The following is a 14299-nucleotide window of genomic DNA, read 5'->3' as shown; positions in this document are numbered from 1 at the left end:
CAGGCAGAATGGCTCTCTCAGCCCTCAACATTACCTCAGTTGATAGTTTCTTGCTACCTCTCCCCACACACACACTGTTTCCTGCTATCTTCCCGCTGACAGGAGAACTGCACTGGGCACATGCTTGACACATGTCAAGCACTAGGATTCTAAAATTCCAGGGAGAGCTTTCATAGATAGAGCAGTCTTCTTCTCCCTTGCAGACAATCATCCTCCACATGTAGAGGACAACACAAACAGTGAGGGAGGGGAGAGAGCTAGTGGACTTATTTCCGCTCCTTATCTGTAAAGGCTTATTTATGAGCAGAATGACTAAATAGGGCTAGATTCTCGCAACCACCTTAATAACCACACCTAGAGTATGAATGCATGCTCAGTATAATGTGTGAATACCTGTAATGAGAGACATGATCTTTGTGCATCCTTTTCCTACCATCCAGGTAAGAACAGCAAAGATTGAGGTCCTTGCAGTATCTTTCTGCTTCAGAAAGTCAGCACATCTGCCCAATCCCCATGTGTACTTTTCCTACCATGTAGAAAGAAAGCTTGAGGATTGGGACACTAGTCCTGTGTTTCTGTGGTTGTATGAGGCCCTGGTCCTTCTGCCTACCCCACCTATGCATCACACACACACACACACACACACACTTCCCTGAGGAGCAAACTCCATATTACTTTAAAGATGTAGATAGTTTTATTTTTATTTTTAAATCAAAAGTAAGTGCATGGAATCGAAGAATGATCAGGACCCTAGAGTGGGGGGTAGGACCTTTGTCCTGTGTCTACAATTTACACTGCAAATGAATGCTTTTTTGGCAATGTGAATTGGAGGCTTCGGGGGCTTGTCCAGATTCAACCCATGGGGGAAGGCTTAAGGTCCCTCTACCCCTCCCTATGCTAGGATCCCTGATCTGTGTAGTAACAGATTGCCTGATCCTGTGAGGTCACATTCCAGAACTAAAGGAATAGACAACATTCCACATAGATTTGCCCAGCAACATAACACTTTGGAATCATTGGAGTACTGACAACATTCTAGAAAGAAATGGAACATGCACAACATTACATGGTCACACGTGGGCATTCCAGGAACTACTACTGGACAGAAAGGTTAACTGTTAGGAGATGGGTGCTGCTGTGAACAAGTGTGTGGCATTTTCAAAGAAAATATGGATTAAAAAATCTCATACCCTTAATATGATAAATAGAAACCCTGCTGTCTGCCTGAAATTCTCCCCCTCACTGCAAAAGAGGCAGGAAAACAGAGGCAGGAAATTCTTCCTTCCCTCATTGTCAGGGAAGGAAGAATTTCATGAAGATACAGGGCAGGGTTCAGCACAGCAAGAGGTGTAAGGATTTTGTAAAATCCATTCCATCACCATTTCACAGATGGTGAGGTGCGTTTTGTTGTATCATCTGCTCATTGACAGAACTGAACAAGAATTTTGTTCGACTTACACTAATTCACACTACCGCTAATGTAGGGTGACCATATGAAAAGGAGGACAGGGCTCCTGTATCTTTAACAGTTGCATAGAAAAGGGAATTTCAGCAGGTGTCATTTATATGCATGCAGCAGCTGGTGAAATTCCCTCTTCAACACAACAGTTAAAGGTGCAGGAGCTATACTAGAGTGACCAGATATAAAAGAGGGCAGGGCACCTGCAGCTTTAACTGTTGTGATGAAGGAATTTCACCAGGTTCCCCATATATACAAATGACACCTGCTGAAATTCCCTTTTCAATACAGCTGTTAAAGATACAGGAGCCCTGTCCTCCTTTTCATATGGTCACCCTGGCTAATGAAACACTTGTGCCACTATGCCAATCTGCATGACTTCATGCAGTTTGGTGCATTTCCGCAATTGTAGAAATGCTAGTGCTCACTTGCGTTAATGCAATGCATATTAACGCTTATGCGAACAAGTGCAAATCCCCCTCAAAAGTGAAAAACGAGTCTGCAAGTCCACAGGACTCAAAGAAGCCTCTTTGCTGCAGAATCCACAGCTCGGTTTCATAGAAATCTGAACTCATTTGAATCCATTGAGGATTTCTCCTACAGCCCTAAGCACATCTCTGTGAGGGGCAGGTCTTTTGTAAAGCTGATGAGTCTTAATTGCCTAATAATAATAATAATAATAATAATAATAATAATAATAATAATAATAATAATAACCCACTTCTCCATTTTGATCAAGGCAGGGAACAACAGTAAGAATTAAATACATAAAATACTGATTAAAAACACAGTATACATCGTTTGTTTGTTTTTAACGTACCCTAGAATAGCTGTTTTCATAAGGATATTGTTGTCTTTATGCTTTTTATGTTTTTAAACTTTGTATATTTGTTTTTAATGTTTACTGTTTGTAACTTTTGTAAACCGCCCAGAGAGCTTTGGCTATGGGGCGGTATATAAATGCAATAAATAAATAAATAAATAAATATTGTTAAAACATCCTAAGAAACAACCTAAAAGCATCCTAAAATTCCTAAAAAGCATCCCAAAAGCATCCCTAAAATTAAAGACCCAGCCTCCCCCCCCACCTCCCCAAAAAGACAGGAATAGCTCAAAACAATATATTGTCGCTGGGAAAATCCATTTCCCTCTGCTACTATGAGGACTGGAACTGAGCTCAGAGGAAACAGGGACATCTGGGGGATGGAGGAAGGGAAGATGATTTTCTATGATTCTATAGGGATGCTTTAGGGTGGATTCCTGCATTGAGCAGGGGGTTGGACTCGATGGCCTTGTAGGCCCCTTCCAACTCTGCTTTTATATGATTCTATGATAGCATCGCCCCTGCTAAACCAAAGGTCCTGTTGCTTCAATCCTGTGAGCCCCTGGCTCTGCTGCACTTCTGAGTATTGGTTTAGGAAGAGAGAAACTAACAGGGGAGAGTGACACCTGCTTTATTCTTGTGTTGTTGTTGTTGTTGTTGTTGTTGTTGTTGTTGTTGTTGTTGTTGTTCTTCTTCTTCTTCTTCTTCTTCTTCTTCTTCTTCTTCTTCTTCTTCTTCTTCTTCTTCTTCTTCTTGATAGAGGGTTTTTCCCAAGGATTTTCGAGGTGTTTTTTTTTCTATTTTCTTTTAATGGGTTTCAAGGATACTGAAGGCAATTTGCCCATTGCTACTATCAATCCTAATTTTAGTATAGCTCAATGTCTCTTCATTATACAAAACTGCGAAACAGGCTGCAGCTTTTTACACTGAATTGTCCCCTAGTAATCGCTAGGCATGGAAACGTTCCATTTCCCCTACTCACTGTGTTGAATTACAAAAAACATATTTAAGGAAAAAATATTCTATATGCATTTAAAAAATAAAATCCATATCATAAAAAAAAGACTTCTCTTAGAATCATTAATAATTCTTTGTGGCTTGCTTTCTCTGTCAGTAACCATGCTTTCCTTTGAATATTAAAATATTTTGTAATAAATATTTGACACAACTCATAATTTGCAAGAACGCATGACCAGTGTGAGCACCATATCTGCAAATGGTGAACCAAATCTGACCCTGTAATGATTCCTCCCCCACCCCCCTTTTTTCTATGATGGCAAGCAAAATACCCTTTTGTGAACTAATAGAAATTGAAAAAATGATGTGTGAGAGATTAAATAATAAAGGTACCACCCTTCTGCACGTGGGCAGAATGCCCACATCCAAACAGATCCACATATAACTCAAAAGAGCCTGATTTGTCCTTTCACAGTATGGGCTCATGGGTGTGCTCACAGGCAGCCCATCAGGATCCTCCAAGGAACGGGATGCCTGTGTGTGTATGGGCTACATTCACATCCAGCCTGGTCCTCTGGCTCAATCAAGTGAGGTCCAGAGCTTGCTTAGTTTGACCAAGCAGAGGGATATGGGAGGCTGCAGGGGGATATGCAGCCTCCCTTTCATCAGACTTTTCCCATGTACGCTAATCAAAGGAGGAAGAAGGAAGAAAGTGACAGGGTTCTGGTGAACTCCGGGAATATCTTTCCGTGTACAGGTGACCGTACCCCCCCCCACCTGATGTGTGCAATCCACACAGCTCAAAATTCTTTTCAGACTTTATGAACATGTACTATACAGAACAACAAAGGGTCCTGACTGTCTTTTTCCACATGGCTTTGGATTGTCAGATGCCCTTTTCTGATATTGCCAGTCAAATTGTACATGCATGTATTATGGCACTGAAGCTAGACTGACAACCTTCGGGTTTAAACAGTTGAGAAAGCAGGCACCCCCAGCTGGGCAAGCAGGAAGCAAAAGCAAGTGGAAAATTATTCAACGGAGTGAAAACTGGTGCCACAAAGAGGTAGGAGAGAAAAATTACATTAAATTGGCAAGGGGGAAGCCAAATTGAGGGGAAAAAACAGACCCGCATGAAAAAAAGAGGACAAGAATATACAAACTTCATTACAAAGTTTGTTTAAATACAAAGTTTGTTTAAATGCCATTCATATAATATGCCTTAGAGCCATTATTGTATTATTCATTTATCATTATTGCACCCTAATCCAGATTTGTACCCAGCATGGAGGATAGGGGGCTTTAATCCCCTCCTTCCCAATTGTATGGATTTTTTTAAAATCCACTCCAACTGTGTTTAGTAGGTTGTCAGTGCCACCTGATCATTGGCAAAATTGGATTTTTTTACAAGAATTTTGTTCTTGGCTGGATCTATATCTACACTACTGCTTTAAAACAGTTTATAACAGTAGTAACAACTGTTGGGGCCCAGGACACACTGCATATACAGTTTTCAAAACGTTTTCAAAGTGTCATATCCTGTTTGGTGTAGATCTGGCCTTTGTGTCAAATCATTACAAATGTGGAATAAAAGACAGGAAATAACACTATGGAAGTGGTATATGGAATATGGATTGTGCCCCAACAGTTATCAGTGCACTTCAATATCACTATAAAGCAGTAGTGTAGATCTAGCCCTAGTTTGCACTTGCACCAATCCCCTCCAAAATGGGGTGGGGGGGGGAGAGAACCAGTCCACATGACTCGGAAAAAGCTAGTCCACTCCAGAATCTTAATTGAAATCCAAACTCATTTGAATCTCTTGCAGATTTCTCAAACATATCTATCCCTTTAAGGATCACTATTATGCAATAGAAGTTGCAGGTATGGGGGGCCTGATCTGGATTGGGGCCATAGTAGGACAGAAAAATTAAAGACTCCTATCCCACATGCTAGGTCCTAATCCAGATTGGGGCCTTGTGTCTAAGTAAAAAAAAATTAAAAAAAACCTTATGTCTGTTTTGGCCCCTGTACGTACTTTTGCAAATTGGAGAGTTTGTAACATTCTACATTACAGAAATGGAATTGAATTCAAGTTAAACTGTGAAACAGACCTGTGAAACACGTCTGCTTATCCCTCATTGTGAAGGTTGTTGTTTGTGGTTCTGTAAACGGGTGGCGCTTGGGGGTGGTCAGCTTTGTTCATCAAGCACCAAAATCCTTCGAGAACGCTTATTTTTGTCTTATGGCATTTATTTCCTTTTCTTTTCCAGTAAGAGGGGACTTTGGCCATACTCAGTGGCTGTATTTAGCTCTTCAGGTTGCTCCCACAATCATTCCAAATCAGGGGTGGACAACTTGCTGCCAAATTTCTGTGGCTTTTTTGTGTTGTTGTTGTTGTTGCTGCTGCTGCCACTGCACAAGCAAATTTTGACAGCAGTGGCAGTAGCAAAAAAAGGGGGCTCTTTTTTTTTGCTTTTTGTTCTGTTTTCAAGAAAAAGATCACTACCCTGGAAGCCTTCTGGGAATGTGCAAATTCATTTGAAAACAAGGTGCACGTTTCTTGTATGCTTTGTTTTCAAGTCAAATCATGGCTGTTTTGCTACCACCAAATCAAAGCAAGAAATTTGGTGTTGAGGTAAGCAGCAATTTCAACAACAAGGGGTTCGGCCTTAGGGGGGATGTGAATTGGCCCCTGGACCCACCAAAGATGTGATGTCCCCTTCCCCATTCTAGATGGTGTTCAGTACAGGATTAGTTGATCCCTTGCCTTCTGATAGACCTTTTATTGGGACCATGTCCCTACTCTCTTTGTGAAACAGAAGCTATGCCTATTTCAGGGAACACCTAAATCTTCAGAAGCATTAGGGTATGAGTATGACATCTGATCAGTTCTTTTATGTCCCCAAATATGACTCCTCCAATCTCCTATGTCATGTAGTTCTTCCTCCTCCTTGAAGCTATGCAAGTCCAGAGGCTCTGTTTCATTCTGCAGTATGCTCAGGATGGCCTCCTCCTAGCCATTCTGCAATGATCTTACATATACTCAGGGCCAGGGCCAGGCTTTTTTGCGCCCTAGGCAAAGTGAACTGCTTTCACACCCTAGCGTACTCCCTCACCCCAGGTAGGCAGAGACAGGCGGAGTGGAGGCCGCGTGTTCGCTGCCCTGCCCCCAGTGTCCCGGCTTAGCTTTTGCTGGGTGGGCCCAGCCGAAGCCAAGCCAGGATGCTGGGGGGGGGCTGTCAGACGGTTCCACATTCTGACGTCTGGAGCACACCGGAAGTCAGAACGTGGAGCCGTCCGTTTGCCCCCATCCCCAGCATCCCAGCTTGGCTTTGGCTGGGCGAGCCCAGTCAAAGCCAAGCCGGGATGCTGGTGGAGGGGGAATGTGGAGCCATCTGCTCGCCCCACCCCCCAGCATCCCGGCTTGGCTTCAGCTGGGTGGGCCTAGCTGAAGCCAAGCTGGGGCGGGGGGTGGTCAGATGGCTCCACGTTCTGACGTCCGGCGCACACCAGAAGTCAAAACGAGGAGCCATCCACCCGCCCCACCCCCACCCCAGCATCCCGGTTGGGTGGGCGCCCAGCTGAAGCCAAGCCAGGGACGCTGGGGTGGGGGGCAGAAGGGCGGATTCGGAACAGTGTACCCAGAAGCTGCCCTTGCTCGGCCAGAGCGACTCTGGGAGTGGGAGGCCGACTTCTGGGCGCTGCATTCGGTGCCCCCCTTACCTTGGCGCTCTAGGTGGCCGCCTGACTGGCCTCTATGGTAGTGCTGGCCCTGCATATACTCATCTAACTTTCCCGTGCCTGTGAGTTTGAAAGAAAATTGTACTGTCTTGTAGGACTAGTTGACCTTGTAGCTGGAGAGAGAGAGAGAGAGAGAGAGAGAGAGAGGGTTGGATCCAGCTTCTTTTCCACAGAGGAAGCATAGAGTTTCATTCACAACATTTACACTAGCAGAAAAAGAATTCCCTTTTCACCTATTACCTTTTCCTCTGCAACACCTAGTGCCACCTCTTCTACTTTTCTGGAGAGCCCTATGGATGTTTACTGTACTCAGTAAACATCCACCAGATTGGGTAGCATGCACCTAATCAGGGTTCTCCATGGTGATTTCTCCTGTTGTCAGGCACCCAATCCCTACAGCTGTGGAGTGAGCCCAGATTACCTCTTCCATTCTTATGCATTCAATTTGATTTGCTTGTCAGCAATTGGATGACCAATCCCAGTTGCATGTATTGTTCCTCCCCCAATCTGTAGAGAAATCCACAGACAAGATGATGGAATGGACACATGGAAAACTGGCATGGATCAGAAATAGGCTGTTTGGCTAGCACATGCACTAGCTAAGCAGTACTCTGCCCAGCCAGCTTCTGCTGCAAAACGAGAAACAATTTTCCCTGATCCCAATCTTGGACAGGGTATTGTAGGCCTATTGTATATACAAGGCAGTGAATATGCTTTCCTGTTGGCTTCACTACTCAAAGAATATAAATCTATAAATACCCTCACTTGCACAACTGATCAAATTTTGCCACCAGCACAACTGTTTATTTGTTTTTTATTTGGTTTTTTGTCTTTTCACAATACTTCAGTAATATAATTATAATGTTATTTTTCTGGCAAGAGAATACATCCAGACCCTTAGGAAAAACAAAACGACCAACTTCTTGCTTTCCTTGCACGTAAAAATAAAATACATAATAAATACAACAAAAGTGATTCACAGTTTTAAATCCTTTTACTATCTTTGTTCTTCGGTTAACTGGTTTAGAAGATTCCATTACTGAAAATAGGTTTTTAAAGCACAAAAAGCCTTTCTTTGCACATTTTTTTTAACTCTAGTCCTATATTACAGGTATAATAATGTCTTCTTTTATCTCACTATTTAATATTCTTTATACCTCTTTGATACGATTCCTGCAGTATAAACAATTAATGGGGGAAAGAATAGTTTTGGAACAGAACGCTGGCCATTTTATTTTCATTTATTTTCACTAGAGTATTCAGATGTGCAGATATTGATTCCCATTGTTAATGGGTTAAAGAGGAAAAGAAAGGCAGGCTTTGTTTTCTTGTCCATGTGTGTTTCTATAGCTATTTATTGTGAATTTTTCTGTAGGATCTGGAAGCGCCTACAATTATGGGATCTTCAGGGCAGGTATTCTTCCAGTAACAGAGTGATGCACAAACTAGGCTTGGGCCTTGGGTGACTGGTGGAGCAATCCTCTCACAGCCCATAACTGCTTTGGGTAGAGTGTACCAAGCTATGCCAGTGCACATCACTCACAACGAGAGATTCTCCAGGGTGTCATTCAGCCATATTTTGAAGTGAGCCAATCAGATCTGCACTTCACAGACAGACAGACAGATCAGAATGTCGTTGTCCTTCAGATTTGGAACTTCTCCAAAATTTGCAATGCAGTTTTTGGCTCTAATCTACCTTTTTCAGTAAACCATGCTCATATGTATCTGAAGCATGGTTTATTGTATATTTTGCCTCTAGTCTGATTAGATCTTCATTACATGTCTTTCATTTTGCCATAGAAATGCTAATAAAGGAGCCCCATATCATGAGTTTATAAATGCATCCCATAACTGATTTACTGTCAATTGATTTACTGCCTTGATTCTTCCTAAAATAATCATGAAATTATCTAGATATTGGTTTCCTTATGTTTTCTTCATATAAAATAAAGGAGTTTCATTGCCATGTCCTATCACAGATGAATAAATTTGTCCATTCATCAAAAATCAGGGCATGGTCTGAGAACATTTTAGTCTTACTTTTGCAAGACATCTGTTTTGACCACAAGTTAGAAGATCCACCTATATAATCAGTTATTATTTATTATTATTATTTATTTATATAGCACCATCAGTGTACATGGTGCTGTACAGAGTAAAACAGTAAATAGCAAGACCCTGCCGCATAGGCTTACAATCTAATAAAATCATAGTAAAACAATAAGGAGGGGAAGAGAATGCAAACAGGTACAGGGTAGGGTAAGCAGGCACAGGGTAGGGTAAAACTAACAGTAGAAAGTAACAGTAGAAGTCTGCACAACATCAAGTTTTAAAAGCTTTAGGAAAAAGAAAAGTTTTTAGTTGAGCTTTAAAAGCTGCGGTTGAACTTGTAGTTCTCAAATGTTCTGGAAGAGCGTTCCAGGCGTAAGGGGCAGCAGAAGAGAATGGACGAAGCCGAGCAAGGGAAGTAGAGGCCTTTGGGCAGGCGAGAAACATGGCATCAGAGGAGCGAAGAGCACGAGCGGGGCAATAGTGTGAGATGAGAGAGGAGAGATAGGAAGGAGCTAGACCGTGAAAAGCTTTGAAGGTTAACAGGAGAATAGGAGTTGTCTCTTGGAGGTGGGTATGGGGTTCAGATAATGCCATACAGTTTCCATTGATTTAATAATTTGGTGGGGGAGAGAGAGAGATGGGAAGCATGGTAGTATTTCTATTTCTCACACTGAATCTATCTTTTTGAAATGACATTATTATGGTAAAGTCCCTAAATCTTGGCAATATCATATCCTTTTTGTTGTTGTTGAAAAGCTTGACAAAGCCTCACTTGAGGCATAAATTGATATTACTGGCATAGGTTGAAAAGATCAATCTTACACTCCTGTGGAGGACAGCTAAGGGACCACTGCAGGCTGTGGAACTCCTTCTTCACAGGTGGAGAGGGAGATCTCCCTGGTTCCATGGTAGAAAACTCCACCACCTTTTCTGTACTGCTTGTGTTGCTCTGAGGGCTTTCTGGGGTCTGTTCGGAAAACCTTCATTCCCTTGGATCCAAAGCCCCTTCATTCCCCCAAAAAACATCCCCAGCAAGGCAAAACAACAACAACAAAACCCAACTCACAGTGCAACTAGCATGGTGCTTGGAGTTGCTGTACTGTCCTTTCTTCCCTTCCCATTCGTATCAATAGATGGGGGGGGGGAATAAAGGCTGAACAGGAGTGGGCAGAAAATCCATCCACAGCTTTTGTTCTGCCAGGCACAAGCCAGCAGGACATAGGTTTCTCCACCATAGAATTTGTCAGCAGCATCACCTTAAGATTGCAAATGTCCTTTGATCTTTACATGTCTTCACACCTTAAGTGAACAGTATACCTTAAAATCTGATGTCTTACACCTCATTTTTTTATGCGCCCAGACTATCAATACCTACTAGTCCTAATAGCTATATGCTACTTCCAGCTACTGCCTATATACACTAGTTGCTGGGGAATATGACTGGGGTGGGGGTGGAGTGTTATTGTACTAATAGTTTACTTGTGGGTTTCTCCAAGGCAGCTGGTTGGCCACTGTCTGAACAAAACACTCAATTAGATGAACCTTTGGTCTGATCCAGCCTGGCTCTTCATGTGTTCTTATGTCCTTATACATCAACACCTTACTAAGTTTATTCAATAAATGACTATCCTGCTTTGTTAGGTAGCTTTTTGCTTCTACAGCCATATCGAAATCTTTTTTTTTTTTTCATTTTACCAGATGATTTAAAGTTGTTGATGTTATAAGAAGAATATTTTAAGTATTTTTAAGAAATATGTTAAAGTAAATAGAAACACCTCCATTAAAAAAATAAATCCTACTGTGCAATAAATATCCTTTTACTTTGTGCAACATATGCATAGTTCACAAATATGAATCAATATAGCCCTTTAAGAATTAAGACCCTAGTCCTAGGAGCACCTGCACTGGAAGAGAAGCACTTAGGGAGTGGAATGAGAGTCCTTCCAGTGGAACATCATGACCCATAGTATTCAATGGTGCCATAAACAGAAATTCTTGACAATTGAGCCAACATATAAACAGTTAGAGTAGTGCTAAAACACAAGTCTGAAATATTGCACTAAACTTGCAGATTGAGATTTCAGCTGACACGCAGAGTAGCAGGTAGACTTGCCCCTTTGGCTGTGGCCTTCTCACCATATGCCACTGTAGCTATGTTGGAATAAGCCATTCTATGTCATCACAGCTGTGCATATTTGCCAGATCAAGGCACCCATCAATATGAGTAATTTACTGCATAGGAAGGCAGAAACAAAGGCAAACTAGAGCTGGCTGATAACTTTCTGCCCTCAATATTTGGTCTAGAATTAATCTGTGTATTTAATGCTCCTTCACATCACTCTTTATTAAGTACTCCTGATGTACTGAATAATGCAAAAAACAAATCTGGATTCAGAGTGGATGGCCACACTACAAGGTGTACCCTTAAAAAGCAACATGATAAAAGCAGCAGCAGACAGCATTAAATCAATTAAACAAACCAGGAACCAGGAAGAACAAGAAATAAAACCAGGGGGAGTAAATATACTAAAAGGAAGATCAAATTCCTTTTAAAACCTAAAAGTTAACAACAAAGGTGACAGGTGCACATGCTTATGGATGGAGTTCTCTAACTTGTTACCACTACTTAGGGTGACCATATGAAAAGGAAGACAGGGCTCCTATATCTTTAACATTGTATAGAAAAGGGATTTCAGCAGGTGTCATTTCTATGTATGCAGCACCTGGTGAAATTTTATTTATTTATTTATTTATGTATTTGCATACCGCCACATAGCCGAAGCTCTCTGGGTGGCTCACATAAGATAAAAACACATTAAAACTATACATAAATATTAAAAACCACAAAAATATGCAATATACACATACATTTAAAACCACTATAACAACTTCAAAAACGATGAGCCAAAAAACAGACCCAACCTCATTACATATTGCTAAATGCCTGGGAGAAGAAAAAAGTCTTGACCTCTTCATCATGACAGTTAAAGCTGCAGGAACCCTGCCCTCTTTTGTATCTGGTCACTGTAGCTATACTAGAAGGCAGGGCTCCTGCAGCTTTAACTGTTATGATGAAGAGGGAATTTCACCAGGTGCTGCATGCATGCAAATGACAGCTGCTGAAATCACCTTTTCTATGCAACTGTTAAAGATGCAGGAGCCCTGCCCTCCTTTCCATATGGTCACCCTACCACCACTGAGAAGGCTCTCTCTCTCCAGTAGCCACCACCTAAATTCATAAGACACAGACAATATTAATTACTTGGTAGCTTCATGAGGAGAACAATAAAATGGTGATAATGAGGGAATATGATAATGAGGGCTATTACAACATTCCCGTGCCCTCCTCCAGCAATTCTACCATTTCCCACATTACCAAGGAAAAGTGGAAAGCAGATATGAAGAAATGGCAAATGCACTGCTCGCCTGTAACATATGCCTAAGACTTGTGATCTTGGTCATTCCCAAGTCACAGTGTTTCTTGATGAAAATCTAAATGTCATCAGCCTAGTTGCTATTTTACATGATTCCTTGACCTGGAATGAAAGAGAGGTGATTCTAGACTCTCCCCGTTCTTGTCATGGCTGTTGACTCGCTTTCAACTTACTGCTACTTCTGATTCATCTCTTGAATGTATAAATATACTAAAGTCCAGGGTTTGCAATCCCCAGATAACTGACTGTATAAATAGAACCTTAATAGCATCAATGTTTTTCCAGTGCAAACCCATATATTCTGCATTTCATATTTACAAGAAGAAAGCCCAAGTTTGAAATTTGACTCAGTTGTTTCTCACAGTGACAGGTAGAGGCAAAACGGGTTTAAAAATGGGATTCAAGCATCTAAAAAGAAATGAAAAGGGTTAAAATTCCCAGAAATGCTAGGATGAAAGATTATAGATACTGAACAATACCTGTCCACAGTAAACTGTTGATCTGAGTATCTGTATTAGGTGCTGTTTGTAGTCTCTTCATGTAGAGTGATGGAAAATACAGATTACGGCAGTGGAAGTTGCACAACAATGTAGTCTGATGTTTTGTTTCCACTTTTCAAAGGCTTTTTTTTTATTTGATAAGGCCCAGGAAATCGTTAGCGACATGCTGGTGGGAACCTATGGAAAAGAATGCACACTCTGTCAATGGTGCAGTTCTTATCCCAAGAGCTGTGTTTGGTGGGTGTGGGAATAGCATGCTTTCAGTGTCTGCTGTTGCAATGAGATAGCATTGAGAAACCAGGCCAGAGAACAGTACAAATTCAGTCTAGGGAACCAGGCGCTTTATCCAGCTGTAATGTGTGTACAGACAATGTAGCACTATATTTGGTTGAACAACAAAGAACTGTAAAAGGATTTGATAGAAAGGGATTGGCAGAAAAGCTGAATTGGTACGCAGTATAATGCAACCCTTTTTTAAAAAGGCATTTAAGTGATATACTTATGACCTAAAAAGAGAGTATTTGAAACTATTCATTATCTTTAATAGGTATCATTATTTTTCAGTATGTTCATTTGATACAAGATGAGTAGCGTTTAATAAAAGCTTTAGCAGGTTCAGTTAGTTACATTATTGCAATTGAAAAGTGTAATATATACTATCCCAGGAGTGGGGGGAAATAGGCTTAATAATCAATTAATTTTTATAGGCGTGAATTCAGTTTGGATTGCTGAGGAGTCAAAGGTGAGCACACAGTTTTTATGGCATATAATGTATCAGATTAGTTCCTACATAAACCTTCATGTCCCTTTTCTATCAAACATTTGTGGCCTGGATAAGGGCAAAATGTTAAAGCATTCCCGTGGAAGCACTGCTGAATCAGGGACAGATTAGAGTTATGCAGTTGCTCAGTATTCCTTTCTTTTTTGGCACATCCTTTCTCCCATAAGGACTGTTGACCAGGCTCTGCTGAACAGGGTAGGATCTACACTACTGCTTTAAAGCGCTTTATAACAGTTTTGACAACTCTTGGGGCCCAGGACACACTCCATATACAGTTGTCAAAACTGTTATAAAGCTCTTTAAAGCAGTAGTGTAGATCCGGACTCTTCTCCCAATGGGAAATTGAAACCAGGTAGGAAGTGAAGAAAATGTTTTAAAATTAAAAGAACTGTGAAGTCTGAGCCTCACCAGTAAGTAAAATGAAAAGAAATAATGGGGGGGGGGGGGGGAAACGGTCTGTTCCAAGTTACTCAGGAGGCAAGCATTTAGCCCCAAAAGGCTAGCTTAGGAAAGATGGCCAAGAGCAGCTTCAAAAACCAAAGAAGAGAC

This window comes from Elgaria multicarinata, chromosome 2, assembly GCF_023053635.1.
Source record: "Elgaria multicarinata webbii isolate HBS135686 ecotype San Diego chromosome 2, rElgMul1.1.pri, whole genome shotgun sequence".
Lineage (NCBI taxonomy): Eukaryota > Metazoa > Chordata > Lepidosauria > Squamata > Anguidae > Elgaria > Elgaria multicarinata.
The sequence above is the reverse complement of the archived record's forward strand: the minus strand, read 5'-3'. Positions refer to the sequence as shown.